The sequence below is a fragment of the Anabrus simplex genome, chromosome 2 (assembly GCF_040414725.1).
Source record: "Anabrus simplex isolate iqAnaSimp1 chromosome 2, ASM4041472v1, whole genome shotgun sequence".
NCBI lineage: Eukaryota > Metazoa > Arthropoda > Insecta > Orthoptera > Tettigoniidae > Anabrus > Anabrus simplex.
This window is the reverse complement of record NC_090266.1, coordinates 546,402,594-546,419,201: the sequence shown is the minus strand read 5'-3', so window position 1 is coordinate 546,419,201 and position 16,608 is coordinate 546,402,594. Positions and strand designations below refer to the sequence as shown.

General features: G+C 46.1%; 7 non-coding genes across 7 annotated transcripts; 4 read left to right on the top strand and 3 right to left on the bottom strand.

The window, feature by feature from the left end:
- The first annotated feature begins 1,294 nt into the window (after positions 1-1,294).
- On the top strand, positions 1,295-1,367 carry TRNAK-CUU (transfer RNA lysine (anticodon CUU)). Its single transcript has one exon. It is a non-coding gene; the product is annotated as a tRNA-Lys (tRNA).
- A 1,522-nt stretch (positions 1,368-2,889) lies between these two features.
- TRNAR-ACG (transfer RNA arginine (anticodon ACG)) lies at positions 2,890-2,962 on the bottom strand. Its single transcript has one exon. It is a non-coding gene; the product is annotated as a tRNA-Arg (tRNA).
- Positions 2,963-6,587: 3,625 nt separating this feature from the next.
- On the top strand, positions 6,588-6,660 carry TRNAK-CUU (transfer RNA lysine (anticodon CUU)). Its single transcript has one exon. It is a non-coding gene; the product is annotated as a tRNA-Lys (tRNA).
- A 1,212-nt stretch (positions 6,661-7,872) lies between these two features.
- On the bottom strand, positions 7,873-7,945 carry TRNAR-ACG (transfer RNA arginine (anticodon ACG)). Its single transcript has one exon. It is a non-coding gene; the product is annotated as a tRNA-Arg (tRNA).
- A 1,552-nt stretch (positions 7,946-9,497) lies between these two features.
- TRNAK-UUU (transfer RNA lysine (anticodon CUU)) lies at positions 9,498-9,570 on the top strand. The gene has a single exon. It is a non-coding gene; the product is annotated as a tRNA-Lys (tRNA).
- Positions 9,571-13,707: 4,137 nt separating this feature from the next.
- On the top strand, positions 13,708-13,780 carry TRNAK-UUU (transfer RNA lysine (anticodon UUU)). The gene has a single exon. It is a non-coding gene; the product is annotated as a tRNA-Lys (tRNA).
- A 1,775-nt stretch (positions 13,781-15,555) lies between these two features.
- TRNAR-ACG (transfer RNA arginine (anticodon ACG)) lies at positions 15,556-15,628 on the bottom strand. Its single transcript has one exon. It is a non-coding gene; the product is annotated as a tRNA-Arg (tRNA).
- Between the last annotated feature and the right edge of the window lie 980 nt (positions 15,629-16,608).

Below are 16,608 nucleotides of genomic sequence, written 5' to 3'. Positions count from 1 at the left end.
CTGAAATATGTCATTATATACATTTACTAAATCATGTCTCTTCAAGACTTTATCACCATTAAAACACATTCACAAATTGTTTTATTTTAATGAAACTCCTACTACACTGCTCTGAATAATATGTGACATTAATCAATTCACGTTATCTGACGCCTCAAAATGAAATTAACAATCTTTACAAAATTTGGGTACCTTGCACATACGATTGAAATATTACGCACTTATTCACTTTTGGCAGGTACCTTAATGAAGGCACAGCCCCAGCATTTGCCTGGTGTAAAAATGGGAAACCACGGAAAACCATCGTCAGCGCAGCCGATAGTGGCATTCGAACCTACTATCTCCCGGATGCAAGCTCACAGTCGCGCGCCTCTACGCGCTCGGCTGTCATATGTTTGAACAACTACGCAATAAAATAAGGATGAGATCCGAAATTTATAATTGCTTTTAATGTATTGAATAGGTGAAATCAAATTTTTATTGTTCTCTTTTTAACAGAATTTCAATACGGAGAAAATGAGGATAGTCTCTTGCAAAGCTGTAACAATGGCTGAGAAAAATATTGATTTCCTTCTCAAATTGTGAGCAGCAAATGTTCGAGTCTGTAATAACTGTTATTTCAGAAACGCTACTTGATACACATTTTTTTTCCGACTCAGCAATTGATACCACCTCTACCGCCTCAAGGGCAGTGTCCTGGAGTTTCAGACTTAAGGTCGGGGATACAACTGGGGAGAATGACCAGTACCACGCCAAGGCGGACTCACCTGCTATGCTGAACAAGGGCCTTGTGGAGGGATGGGAAGATTGGAAGGGATAGACAAGGAAGAGGGAAGGAAGCGGCCGTGGCCTTAAGTGAGGTATCATCCCGGCATTTGCCTGGAGGAGAAGTGGGAAACCACGGAAAACCACTTCTCGGATGGCTGAAGTGGGAATCGAACCCACCTCTACTCAGTTGACCTCCCGATGCAGAGTGTCCCCGTTCAAACCCTCGTACCATTTTTCAAATTTCGTGGCAGAGGCGGGAATTGAATCCGGACCTTCGGGGGGTGGCAGCTAATTACACTCACCATTACATCACAGGAGCGGACATTCTGTTTATCCTTTCACATCTATTCCTCTGTATCTCCACCACTTGGATGGGTAACCCACACCTGCTGTTTATCAGAGGAAGAGACGAAATGAGTTGGCACCGGGTCAGCTCAGACTAAGCAGCCGAGATTACTTTCCCGTTATCCCCGCTACTGATTTGTTGTTGATAAGTATGCCGCCGTCATTTGCTTTAGATGGCATCGCCCGGCTAGCTCAGTCCGTAGAGCATGAGACTCTTAATCTCAAGGTCGTGGGTTCGAACCCCATGTTGGGCGGGAATTTTTAAGCCCGTTGACCTGATAACCAATTGTCCACTCCCATCTTCCCATCCCTAAAAGAGACCTGTTCAGCAAAGGAGATGAAGTCACCTGGGCGGAGTAGTGGTTCTCCTTCCCAGTTGAACTCCCGACCCAAAAATCTCACTCTCCAGGGCACTGCCTTTAGTGTTGGGATACCTCTGAGCCTGTGGAAAAAAAAACCTAACCCTGGGCGGTAAGCGGACTAAGAAAGAATGAAAAAGTAAGATACCCGACAAACTGTATGATAATAATCAATTAGAGTACACTGTATTCAGTGATCATCATCATCATCTGTTTACCCTCCAGGGTCGGCTTTTTCCTCGGACACAGCGAGGGATCCCACCTCTACCGCCTCAAGGGCAGTGTCCCGGAGCTGTATTCAGTGATACTGATCGGTAAAATTATATAATTAATATTTGTACTCAGTTGAGCGTTGACGATTACGAGATATTTTCAAAGTATTTTAATGACACATTTTTTTTACCAAAACCAGTGTGTGTGTGTGTGTGTGTGTGTGTGTGTGTGTGTGTGTGTGTGTGTGTGTGTGTGTGTGAGCGCGCGTGGACTTTCGTCTGTGCCCATTGTTAGAAGCCTAGGCCTCTATTCTCTGAACCACCTAACCCTGCACCTATCTGAAGAACTTCCCAACCTCTTCAAAACCTGTGAGTCCCATGTCTTGATAGCTGAGTCCTAGTAACTTCTGACGTTCTCTTCACGAATTTGTAATAGAATCGCCATGTTATCCTGAGTACTCGACCTCCCTTCGTTAACTTTTGTTATCTTCTGACCAGAATGGTACTAAGCGATCTCTTAGCAGTATTTAATTTTACCATATCTCATTTTATTTTCCCCTCTTCAGTCCATTCCCTAAATATTCGATGGTTTAGAACATTTCCTTTTTTCTCTTCGATTCCAGCAGTGAGTGGCAAATAATTAATCAGTCTGTTTTACACTTCTGCCATCTCCGTACTGATGACATACGTGTGGATTCCCATAGGGAATCTGAAATATTTGTTCCGAATGAGTAAATTTATAATAAAAATATAAATGGTCCGTTATTGGACAGTATAAATTTTCCAGCTAACTCATTCCTGGTTGCCAGCGTTCCGCCCACGTGTGCTAGGGTGGGCTCATCAGTTGGTACCTAGCACACCTACCAAGACGCTGGCCAGTGCATACCGTAGAGGCCACTGCGTAGGCTAATTGTAGAAACCGGCAGTGCCAATGCACTATGCGAGACTTTGTCCCATTATTAAAAATTGATCAGATATGCACTAGGAGAAATGGAGTATAAAGGTTATCTGTAGCCTCGGAAGTAAGAGAACATATTTAGCTTCAAATCCGGCCACCACTACGCCGGAAATTCAGAAGTTAAGGTCTCGTTACAAAATATATCCACTTCCGGAAGAGGTGAATCGAAGTCATGTCTATATGCTGAGGTCGAGAAATGTATAAGCCAGGATGCAAGACTCAAGGAGTTGTAGGAATAAATGAGTAACGACCCTGCCAGGATTCGAACCTGGAATCTTCTGATCCGTAGTCAGACGCGTTATCCATTGCGCCACAGGGCCTATTGGGATACGGCCTTTACCATGGTAATGATATATTTGGTGAGGAGGGTTTCCTGATTATTTCGTGTGAGTGAATTGGGTCTGTACATTCACGTATGTAGGCTGAGAGACACAGTATGTTCAGATATGACACTTGATTTTAAATGTGAGGGACTATCGAGAAAATCTTCTTTCGCATCAGGTCAACTATTACTTACTTATTTCCTTTCTTAATCCCGTTACCCTCCAGGGTTGGTTTTTCCTTCGGACTCAGCGAGGGATCCCACGTCTACAGCCACAAGGGCAATGTCCTGGAGCGTGAGATATTTGGTCGGGGGATACAACTTGGGAGAATAACTAGTACCTCACCCAGGCGGCCTCACCTGCAATGTTGAACAGGGGCCTTGTGGGGGAATGGGAAGATTGGAAGGGATGTACAAGGAAGAGGGAAGGATGCGGTCGTGGCCTTAAGTTAGGCACCATCCCGGCTTTTGCCTGAAAGAAAAAAAAAGACTGAGAAACCACAGTATACCAAATCCAAGACGGCTGAGGTTGTAATCGAACACACCTCTACTCACGTGACCTCCCGAGGCTAAATGGACCCAGTTCCAGCGCTCGCACCACTTTTCAAATTTCGTACCAGAGCAGGGAATCGAACCCACAACTCTGACATTAAGAGTCTCATGCTCTGCCGACTGATATAGCTGGACGGCTGAAGTCAGATCTACTTCAGTTAGTCCGCATAAGACAGCTGAAAGCTAACTCTGTTCCACATATGAAATTGCCATGTGCTAAACGTCATCATCATCATCATCATCATCTGTTTACCCTCCAGGTTCAGTTTTTCCCGCGGACTTAGCGAGGGATCCCACCCCTACCGCCTCAAGGGCAGTGTCCTGGAGATTCAGACTCTTGGTCGGGGGATACAACTGGGGAGTATGACCAGTACCTCGCCCAGGCGGCCTCACCTGCTATGCTGAACAGGGGCCTTGTGGAGGGATGGGAAGATTGGAAGGGATAGGCAAGGAAGAGGGAAGGAAGCGGCCGTGGCCTTAAGTTAGGTACCATCCCGGCATTCGCCTGGAGGAGAAGTGGGAAACCGCGGAAAACCACTTCCAGGATGGCTGAGGTGGGAATCGAACCCACCTCTACTCAGTTGACTTCCCGAGGCTGAGTGGACCCCGTTCCAGCCCTCGTACCACTTTTCAAATTTCGTGGCAGAGCCGGGAACCGAACCCGGGCCTCCGGGGGTGGCAGCTAATCACGCTAACCACTACACCACAGAGGCGGACCATGTGCTAAACGTAAGGAATATTATTTTTAATAACAGTGCAAGAAGTCAGAGATCAACCAAAGAGAGATAAAAAGAAAGAAGTGCTCAGTCTCAGTCAGAATTGTGAAAAACAAGAACAAGTGAGGTCCGATGCAGAAGATATATCCGATTCGGCAGAAAATTCGCAACCCTTATTTCAACCTCCCAACAGACTTTTTTTTTTTTTTTTTTTTTTTTTTTTTTTTTTTTTTGCTTGTTGCTTTACGTCGCACCGACACAGATAGGTCTTATGGCGACGAAGGGACAGGGAAGGGCTAGGAATAGGAAGGAAGCGGCCGTGGCCTTAATTAAGGTGCAGCCCCAGCATTTGCCTTGTGTGAAAATGGGAAACCACGGAAAACCATTTTCAGGGCTGCCGACAGTGGGGTTCGAACCTACTATCTCCCGAATACTGGATACTGGCCGCAATTAAACGACTGCAGCTATCGAGCTCGGTCCCAACAGACTTTAAACGAAATATCATTTTCCAAAATATGAAACAGCTGTAACAATAACTATTAGAAGGTCTTTTTAAACTTTCAAACTCAATAAATACTAATATTATTTACATTAAGGCCACGTAATATATAAACGCTTTATATTTAAGGGATTTTTTAAAGTTTATTATCGGTAAGTTTGTTAATGGCGAACCATAAGTGCAAGTTCTAGAACAATCCTATCAATTTAAAGTTGTAATAATATTTAGAGCTGAAGATGTTCAAAATATGAACGAAACTTGTCATATGTCTTTTTTTGCTAGGGGCTTTTCGTAACGCCAAAACAGATAGGCTTTATGGGGGCGATGGGATAGGAAAGGCCTAGGAGTTGGAAGGAAGCAGCAGTGGCCTTAATTAAGGTACAGCCCAGGCATTTGCCTGGTGTGAAAATCTTTGCCGATAGTGGCATTCGAACCTACTATCTCCCGGATGCAAGCTCACAGCCGCCAGCCTCAACGCGCACGCCTGTCATATGTTTTAAAACTTCTTCTTCTTCTATCTTAATTTGTTTACCCTCCAGGATGGGCTTTTCCCTCGGACTCGGCGAGGGATCCACCTCTACCGCCTCAAGGGCAGTGTCCTGGAGCTTCAGACTCTTGGTCAGGGATACAACTGGAGAGAACGACCAATACCTCGCCCAGGCGACCTCACCTGCTATGCTGAACAGGGGCCTTGTGGAGGGATGGGAAGATTGGAAGGGATAGGCAAGGAGAATGGAAGGAAGCGGCCGTTGCCTTAAGTTAGGTACCATCCCGGCAATCGCCCGGAGGAGAAGTGGGAAACACGGAAAACCACTTCCAGGATAGCTGAGGTGGGAATCGAACCCACCTCTACTCAGTTGACCACCGGAGGCTGTGTGGACCCCGTTCCAGCCCTCGTACCACTTTTCAAATTTCGTGGCAGAGCCGGGAATCCAACCCGGACCTCCGGGGGTGGCAGCTAATCACACTAACCACTACACCACAGAGGCGGACTCCTAAATTTATAATTGCTTTTAATGTATTGAATAGGTGGAATCAAAATTTTATTGTTCTCTTTTTAACAGAATTTCAATACGGAGAAAATGAGGATAGTCTCTTGCAAAGCTGTAACAATGGCGGAGAAAAATATTGATTTTCTTCTCAAATTGTGAGCAGCATAAGTTCGAGTCTGTAATAATTGTTACTTCAGAAACGCTACCTGATACATATTTTTTTTCCGACTCAGCAATTGATACCACCTCTACCGCCTCAAGGAAGTGTTCTGGAGCGTGAGTTGTTTTATTCTGGGATACAACTAGTGTAGAGGACCAGTATACCGCGTCGGAGGCCTCACCTGCTATGCTGACCAAGGGACCTTGTGAGGGATGGGTGGGCTGGAATTTATAGTTAAGGAAGTGGGTAGAAAACAGCCGTAACCAAGTTTGGTACCCTCCCGGAATTTGCCTGATTGGGAAGTGGGAAACAACTGAAAACCACCTCCAGGGTGGCTGAAGTGGGAATCGAACCCACCTTTACTCAGTTGACCTCCCGAGGCTAAATAGCCCCGCTCCAACCCTCGTACCATTTTTCGCATTTCGTGGCAGAGCCGGGAATCGAATCCGGACCTCCGGGGTGTGGCAGGTAATCACACTAACCACTACACCACAGGGGCGGACATTCTGTTTATCCATTCACTTGTATTCCTCTGTATATCCACCACTTGGATGGGTAACCCACACCTGCTGTTTGTCAGAGGAAGAGACGAAATGAGTTGGCACCTGGTCAGCTCAGACTAAGCAGCCGAGATTACTTTCCCTTTATCCCCTGCAACTTAGTTGTAGATAAGTATGCCGCCGTCATTTGCGTTCGATGACATCGCCCGGCTAGCTCAGTCGGTAGAGCATGAGACTCTTAATCTCAGGGTCGTGGGTTCGAGCCCCACGTTGGGCGGGCATTTTTAAGCCAGTCGAAACGAATATGATTTGTCCTCCCATCTTCCCATCCCTAAAAGGGACCTGTTCAGCAAAGCAGATGAAGTCACCTGGGCGGAGTAGTGGTTCTCATTCCAAGTTGTACTCCCTACCCAAAAGTCTCACTCTCCAGGACACTGCCTTTAGTGTTGGGATACCTCTGAGCCTGCGGAAAAAAACCTAACCCTGGGCGGTAAGCGGACTAAGAAAGAATGAAGTAAGATACCCGACAAACTGTATGATAATAATCAATTAGACTACACTGTATTCAGTGATCATCATCTTCATCTGTTTACCCTCAAGGGTCGGCTTTTCCCTCGGAAACAGCGAGGGATCCCACCTCTACCGCCTCAAGGGCAGTGTCCTGGAGCTGTATTCAGTGATACTGATCGTTAAAATTATATAATTAATATTTGTACTCAGCTGAGCGTTGACGATTGCGAGATATTTTCAAAGTATTTTTATTGACTATTTTTTTTTACCAAAACCAGTGTGTGTGTGTGTGTGTTTGTGGGTGGGTGTGTGTGAGCGCTCGCGCGCGCGCGTGGACTTTCGTCTGTGCCCATTGTTAGAAGAATAGTCCTCTATTCTCTGAGCCACCTAACCCTGCACCTATCTGAAGAACTTCCCAACCTGTTCAAAACCTGTGAGTCCAATGTCTTGAGAGCTGAATACTAGGAACTTAAGACATTCTCTTCACGAATTTGTTATATAATCGCCATGTTATCCTGAGTACTCGACCTCCCTTCTTTAACTTTTGTTATCTTCTGACCAGAATGCTACTAAGCGATCTCTTAGCAGTATTTAATTTTACCATATCTCATTTTAATTTCCCCTCTTCAGTCCATTCCCTAAATATTCGATGGTTTAGAACATGTCTTTTTGTCTCTTCGATTCCAGCAGTGAGAGGCAAATAATTAATCAGTCTGTTTTACCCTTCTGCCATCTCCGTACTGATCTTAAATGCACTACGAGAAATGGAGTATAAAGATTATCTGTAGCCTCGGTAGTAAGGGAACATATTTAGCTTGAAATCCGGCCACAACTACGCCGGAAATTCAGAAGTTAAGGTCTCGTTACAAAATATATCCACTTCCGAAAGTGGTGAATCGAAGTCATGTCTATATGCTGAGGTCGAGAAATGTATAAGCCAGGATGTAAGACTCAAGGTGTTGTAAAAATAAAAGGGTAACGACCCTGCCAGGATTCGAACCTGGAATCTTCTGAACCGTAGTCAGACGCGTTATCCATTGCGCCACAGGGCCTGCCGAATACGGTCTATACCATGGTAATGATATATTTGGTGAGGAGGGTTTCCTGATTATTTCCTGTGAGTGAATTGGGTCTGTACATTCACGTATGTAGGCTGAGAGACACAGTATGTTCAGATATGACACTTGATTTTAAATGTGAGGGACTATCGAGAAAATCTTCTTTCGCATCAAGGCAACTATTATTTTTTTATTCATCATCATCATCATCATCGGTTTACCGTCCAGGTTCGGTTTTTCCCTCGGACTCAGCGAGGGATCCCACGTCTACAGCCACAAGGGCAATGTCCTGGAGCTTCAGACTCTTGGTCAGGGATACAACTGGGGAGAACGACCAGTACCTCGCCCAGGCGGCCTCACCTGCTATGCTGAACAGGGGCCTTGTGGAGGGATGGGAAGATTGGAAGGGATAGGCAAGGAGGAGGGAAGGAAGCGGCCGTTGCCTTAAGTTAGGTACCATCCCGGCAATCGCCCGGAGGAGAAGTGGGAAACACGGAAAACCAATTCCAGGATAGCTGAGGTGGGAATTGAACCCACCTCTACTCAGTTGACCACCCGAGGCTGTGTGGACCCCGTTCCAGCCCTCGTACCACTTTTCAAATTTCGTGGCAGAGCCGGGAATCGAACCCGGACCTCCGGGGGTGGCAGCTAATCACACTAACCACTACACCACAGAGGCGGACTCCTAAATTTATAATTGCTTTCAATGTATTGAATAGGTGGAATCAAAATTTTATTGTTCTCTTTTTAACAGAATTTCAATACGGAGAAAATGAGGATAGTCTCTTGCAAAGCTGTAACAATGGCGGAGAAAAATATTGATTTTCTTCTCAAATTGTGAGCACCATATGTTCGAGTTTGTAATAATTGTTACTTCAGAAACGCTACCTGATACATATTTTTTTTCCGACTCAGCAATTGATACCACCTCTACCGCCTCAAGGAAGTGTTCTGGAGCGTGAGTTGTTTTATTCTGGGATACAACTAGTGTAGATGACCAGTATACCGCGTCGGAGGCCTCACCTGCTATGCTGACCAAGGGACCTTGTGAGGGATGGGTGGGCTGGAATTTATAGTTAAGGAAGTGGGTAGAACACAGCCGTAACCAAGTTTGGTACCCTCCCGGAATTTGCCTGATTGGGAAGTGGGAAACAACTGAAAACCACCTCCAGGGTGGCTGAAGTGGGAATCGAACCCACCTTTACTCAGTTGACCTCCCGAGGCTGAGTAGCCCCGCTCCAACCCTCGTACCATTTTTCGCATTTCGTGGCAGAGCCGGGAATCGAATCCGGACCTCCGGGGTGTGGCAGGTAATCACACTAACCACTACACCACAGGGGCGGACATTCTGTTTATCCATTCACTTGTATTCCTCTGTATCTCCACCACTTGGATGGGTAACCCACACCTGCTGTTTATCAGAGGAAGAGACGAAATGAGTTGGCACCTGGTCAGCTCAGACTAAGCAGCCGAGATTACTTTCCCTTTATCCCCTGCAACTTAGTTGTAGATAAGTATGCCGCCGTCATTTGCGTTCGATGACATCGCCCGGCTAGCTCAGTCGGTAGAGCATGAGACTTTTAATCTCAGGGTCGTAGGTTCGAGCCCCACGGTGGGCGGGCATTTTTAAGCCAGTCGAAACGAATATGATTTGTCCTCCCATCTTCCCATCCCTAAAAGGGACCTGTTCAGCAAAGCAGATGAAGTCACCTGGGCGGAGTAGTGGTTCTCCTTCCCAGTTGAACACCCGACCCAAAAGTCTCACTCTCCAGGACACTGCCTTTAGTGATGGGATACCTCTGAGCCTGCTGAAAAAAACCTAACCCTGGGCGGTAAGCGGACTAAGAAAGAATGTAAAAGTAAGATACCGACAAACTGTATGATAATAATCAATTAGAGTACACTGTATTCAGTGATACTGATGGGTAAAATTATATAATTAATATTTGTACTCAGCTGAGCGTTGACGATTACGAGATATTTTCAAGGTATTTTTAATGACACAATTTTTTTTACCAAAACCAGTGTGTGTGTGAGTGTTGGTGTGTGAGCGCGGGCGCGCGTGGACTTTCTTCTGTGTCGATTGCTAGAAGCCTATGCCTCCACACTCTGAGCCACCTAACCCTGCACCTATCTGAAGAACTTCCCAACCTCTTCAAAACCTGTGAGTCCAATGTCTTGATAGCTGAGTCCTAGGAACTTCTGACGTTCTCTTCACGAATTTGTAACAGAACCGCCATGTTATCCTGAGTACTCGACCCCCTTCGTTAACTTTTGTTATCTTCTGACCAGAATGGTACTAAGCGATTTCTTAGCAGTATTTAATTTTACCATATCTCATTATATTTCCCCTCTTCAGTCCATTCCCTAAATTTTCGATGGTTTAGAACATTTCCTGTTTTCTCTTCGATTCCTGCAGTGAGTGGCAAATCATTAATCAGTCTGTTTTACCCTTCTGCCATCTCCGCACTGATCAGAAATGCACTAGGAGAAATGGAGTATAAAGATTATCTGTAGCCTCGGTAGTAAGAGAACATGATTAGCTTCAAATCCGGCCACCACTACGCCGGAAATTCAGAAGTTAAGGTCTCGTTACAAAATATATCCACTTCCGGAAGAGGTGAATCGAAGTCATGCCTATATGCTGAGGTCGAGAAATGTATAAGCCAGGATGTAAGACTCAAGGTGTTGTAAGAGTAAAAGGGTAACCACCCTGTCAGGATTCGAACCTGGAATCTTCTAATCCGTAGTCAGACGCGTCATCCATTGCGCCATAGGGCATATCGAGTACGGTCTTTACTATGGTAATGATATGTTTGTTGAGGACGGTTTCCTGATTAATTCGTGTGGTGAATTTTGTCTGTACATTCACGTATGTAGGCTGAGAGACACGGTATGTTCAGATATGACACTTGATTTTAAATGCGATTGAGTATCGAGAAAATGTCCTTTCGCATCAGGTCAACTATTATTTATTTATTTCCTTAATTAATCCCGTTACCCTCCAGGGTTGGTTTTTCCCTCGGACTCAACGAGGGATCCCACGTCTACAGCCACAAGCGCAGTGTCCTGGAGCGTGAGATAATTGTTCGGGGGATACAACTTGGGAGAATAACTAGTACCTCACCCAGGCGGCCTCACCTGCAATGCTGAACGGGGGCCTTGTGGGGGAATGGGAAGATTTGAAGGGATGTACAAGGAAGAAGGAAGGAAGCGGTCGTGGCCTTAAGTTAGGCGCGATCCCAGCTTTTGCCTGAAAAAAGGGTGGGAAACCACGGTATACCAAATCCAAGATGGATGAGGTGAGAATCGAACTCACCTCTACTCACGTGGGATCCCGAAGCTAACTGGATCCCGTTCCAGCGCTCGCACCACTTTTCAAATTTCGTGACAGAGCAGGGATTCGAACCAGTGCCTTCAGGTGTGGCAGCTAATCACACCAACCAATACACCGCAGAGGCAGGCAAATTCACGCCCAACGTGCGGCTCGAACCCACAACTCTGACATAAAGAGTCTCATGCTCTGCCGACTGCTATAGCCGTACGGCTGAAGTCAGATCTACTTCAGTTAGTCCGCATAAGACAGCTGAAAGCTAACTCTGTTCCACATATGAAATTGCCATGTGCTAAACGTCATCATCATCATCATCATCATCTGTTTACCCTCCAGGGTTGGCTTTTCCCTCGGACACAGCGAGAGATCACACCTCTACCGCCTCAAGGGCAGTGTCCTGGAGCTTCAGACTCTTGGTCGGGGATACAACTGGGGAGAATGACCAGTACCTCGCCCAGGCGGCCTCACCTGCTATGCTGAACAGGGGCCTTGTGGAGGGATGGGAAGATTGGAAGGGATAGGCAAGGAAGAGGGAAGGAAGCGGCCGTGGCCTTATGTTAGGTACCATCCCGGCATTCGCCTGGAGGAGAAGTGGGAAACCACGGAAAACCACTTCCAGGATGGCTGAGGTGGGAATCGAACCCACCTCTACTCAGTTGACCTCCCGAGGCTGAGTGGACCCCGTTCCAGCCCTCATACCACTTTCCAAATTTTCGTGGCAGAGCCGGGAACCGAACCCGGGCCTCCGGGGGTGGCAGCTAATCACGCTAACCACTACACCACAGAGGCGGACCATGTGCTAAACGTAAGGAATATTATTTTTAATAACAGTGCAAGAAGTCAGAGATCAACCAAAGAGAGGTAAAAAGAAAGAAGTGCTCAGTACAGTCAGAATTGTGAAAAACAAGAACAAGTGAGGTCCGATGCAGAAGATATATCCGATTCGGCAGAACATTCGCAACCCTTATTTCAACCTCCCAACAGACATTAAACGAAATATCATTTTCCAAAATATGATACAGCTGTAACAAAAACTATTAGAATGTTAGAATAAGGTCTTTTTAAAATTTTCAAACTCAATAAATTCTATTATTATTTACATTAAGACCACGTAATATATAAACGGTTTATATTTAAGAGCTTTTTACAGTTTATTATGGATAAGTTCGTTAATGGCAAACCATAAGTGCAAGTTCTAGAACAATCCTATCAATTTAAACTTGTATGAATATTTAGAGCTGAAGATGTTCAAAATATGATCGAAACTTGTCATACGTCTTTTTTTGCTAGGCGTTTACGTAACCCCAAAACAGATACGTCTTTGGGCGACGATGAGATAGGAAAGGCCTAGGAGTTGGAAGGAAGCGGTTGTGGCCTTAATTAAGGTACAGCCCAAGCATTTGCCTGGTGTGAAAATGGAAAACCACGGAAAACCATCTTCAGGGCTGCCGATAGTGGCATTCGAACCTATTAACTCCCGGATGCAAGCTCACAGCCGCACGCCTCTACGCGCACGGCTGTCATTGTTTTAACAACTAAGTAATAAATTAACGATGAGATCCGAAATTTATAATTGCTTTTAATGTATTGAATAGATGGAATCCAAATTTTATTGTTCTCTTTTTAACAGAATTTCATTGCGGAGAAAATGAGGAGAGTCTCTTGCAAAGCTGTAACAATGGCGGAGAAAAATATCGATTTCCTTCTCAAATTGTGAGCAGCATATGTTCGAGTCTGTAATAATTGTTATTTCAGAAACGCTACCTGATACAATTTTTTTTTCCGACTCAGCAATTGATACCTCCTCTATCGTCTGAAGGACAGTGTTCTGGAGCGTGAGTTGTTTTTTCTGGGATACAACTAGTGTAGAGGACCAGTATACCGCGTCGGAAGCCTCACCTGCTATGCTGATCAAGGGACCTTGTGACGGATGGGTGGGCTGTAATTGGTATTTAAGGAAGAGTGTAGAAAACAGCCGTAGCCAGGATTGGTACCCTCCCGGAATTTGCCTGAAGGAGAAGTGGGAAACAACTGAAAACCACCTCCAAGGTGGCTGAAGTGGGAATCGAGCCCACCTCTACTCAGTTGACCTCCCGAGGCTGAGTGGCTCCGTTCCAACCCTCGTGCCACTTTTCAAATTTCGATGCAGAGCCGGGAATCGAATCCGGACCTCCGGGGGGTGGCAGTTAATCACACTAACCACTACACCACAGGGGCGGACATTCTGTTTACTCATTCACTTGTATTCCTCTGTATCTCCACCACTTGGATGGGTAACCCACACCTGCTGTTTATCAGAGGAAGAGACGAAATGAGTTGGCACCGGGGCAGCTCAGACTAAGCAGCCGAGATTACTTTCCCTTTATCCCCTGCAACTTAGTTGCAGATAAGTATGCCGCCGTCATTTGCTTTCGACGACATCGCCCTTCTAGCTCAGTCGGTAGAGCATGAGACTTTTAATCTCAGGGTCGTGGGTTCGAGCCCTACGTTGGGCGGGAATTTTTAAGCCCTTCGACACGAATATGATTTGACCTGATAACCACTTGTCCACTCCCATCTTCCTATCCCTAAAAGAGACCTGTTCAGCAAAGCAGATGAAGTCACCTGTCGCACTCTCCAGGACACTGCCCCTGAGGTGCTTGTTTTTTGATACCTCTGAGCCTGCGGAAAAAAACCTAACCCTGGGCGGTAAGCGGACTAAGAAAGAATGAAAAAGTAAGATACCCGACAAACTGTATGATAATAATCAATTAGAGTACACTGTATTCAGTGATACTGATCGGTAAAATTATATAATCAATATTTGTACTCAGCTGAGCGTTGACGATTACGAGATATTTTCAAGCTACTTTTAATGACACCATTTTTTTTTACCGAAACCAGTGTGTGTGTGTGTGTGTGTGTGTGTGTGTGTGTGTGTGTGTGTGTGTGTGTGTGTGTGTGTGTGTGTGTGTGTCTGGGTGGGTGGGTGTGTATGAGCGCGCGCGCGCGCGTGGACTTACTTCTGTGTCCATTGTTAGAAGCCTAGGCCTCTATTCTCTGAGCCACCTAACCCTGCACCTATCTGAAGAACTTCCCAACCTCTTCAAAACCTGTGAGTCCAATGTCTTGATAGCTGAGTCCTAGGAACTTCTGATTTTCTCTTCATGAATTTGTAATAGAATCGCTATGTTATCCCGAGTACTCGACCCCCTTCGTTAACTTTTGTTATCTTCTGAATCATTTTATTTTCTCCTCTTCAGTCCATTCACTAAATATTCGAAAAGTAAGATACCCGTCATACTGTATGATAATAATCAATTAGAGTACACTGTATTCAGAGAAGTTAAGGTCTCGTTCCAAAATATATCCACTTCCGATGGCAAATCATTAATCAGTCTGTTTTACCCTTCTGCCATCTCCGTCATCATCATCATCATCATCATCATCATCTTCAGTTTACCCTCCAGGTTCGGTTTATCCCTCGGGCTCAGCGAGGGATCCCACCTCTACCGCCTCAAGGACAGTGTCCTGGAGCTTCAGACACTTGGTCGTGGGGTAAAACTGGGGAGAAAGACCAGTACCTCGCCCAGGCGGCCTCACCTGCTATCTGAACAGGGGCCTTGTGGAGGGATGGGAAGGAAGCGCCGTGGCCTTGAGTTAGGTACCATCCCGGCATTCGCCTGAAGGAGAAGTTTGAAACCACGGAAACCCACTTCGAGCATGGCTGAGGTGGGAATCGAACCCACCTCTACTCAGTTGACCTCCCGAGGCTGAGTGGAACCTCGTACCACTTTTCAAATTTTTTGGCGGAGCCGGGAATCGAACCCGGACCTCCAGGGGTGGCAGCTAATCACGCTAACGACTACACCACAGAGGCGGACTGCCATCTCCGTACTGATTAGAAATGCACTAGGAGAAATGGATTATAAAGATTATCTGTAGCCTCGGTAGTAAGAGAAAATGATTAGCCGTAGAGGCCACTGCGTAGGCTAATTGTAGAAACCGGCAGTGCCAATGCACTATGCGAGACTTTGTCCCATTATTAAAAATTGATCAGATATGCACTAGGAGAAATGGAGTATAAAGGTTATCTGTAGCCTCGGAAGTAAGAGAACATATTTAGCTTCAAATCCGGCCACCACTACGCCGGAAATTCAGAAGTTAAGGTCTCGTTACAAAATGTATCCACTTCCGGAAGAGGTGAATCGAAGTCATGTCTATATGCTGAGGTCGAGAAATGTATAAGCCAGGATGCAAGACTCAAGGAGTTGTAGGAATAAATGAGTAACGACCCTGCCAGGATTCGAACCTGGAATCTTCTGATCCGTAGTCAGACGCGTTATCCATTGCGCCACAGGGCCTGCCGAATACGGTCTATACCATGGTAATGATATATTTGGTGAGGAGGGTTTCCTGATTATTTCGTGTGAGTGAATTGGGTCTGTACATTCACGTATGTAGGCTGAGAGACACGGTATGTTCAGATATGACACTTGATTTTAAATGTGAGTATCGAGAAAATGTCCTTTCGCATCAGGTCAACTATTATTTATTTATTCATCATCATCATCATCATCTGTTTACCCTCCAGGCTCGGTTCAAGGTCAGTGTCCTGGAGCTTCAGACTCTTGGTCGGAGGATACAACTGGGGAGAATGACCAGTACCTCGCCCAGGCGGCCTCACCTGCTATGCTGAACAGGGGCCTTGTGGAGGGATGGGAAGATTGGAAGGAAGAGTGAAGGAAGAGAGACAAGGGAGAGGGAAGGAAGCGGCCGTGGCCTTAAGTTAGGTACCATCCCGGCATTCGCCTGGAGGAGAAGTGAGAAACCACGGAAAACCACTTCGAGGATGGCTGAGGTGGGAATCGAACCCACCTCTACTCAGTTGACCTCCCGAGGCTGAGTGGAACCTCGTACCACTTTTCAAATTTTTTGGCGGAGCCGGGAATCGAACCCGGACCTCCAGGGGTGGCAGCTAATCACGCTAACCACTACACCACAGAGGCGGACTATTTATTTATTTCCCTTCTTAATCCCGTTACACTCCAGGGTTGGTTTTTCCCTCGGACTCAGGGAGGGATCCCACGTCTACAGCCACAAGGGCAGTGTCCTGGAGATATTTGGTCGGGGGATACAACTTGGGAGAATAACTAGTACCTCACCCAGGCGGCCTCACCTGTAATGTTGATCACGGGCCTTGTGGGGGAGTAGGACGATTGGAAGGGATGTACAAGGAAGAGGGAAGGATGCGCTCGTGGCCTTAAGTTAGGCACCATCCCGGCTTTTGCCTGAAAAAAGAGTGGGAAACCACGATATACCAAATCCAAGATGGATGAGGTGG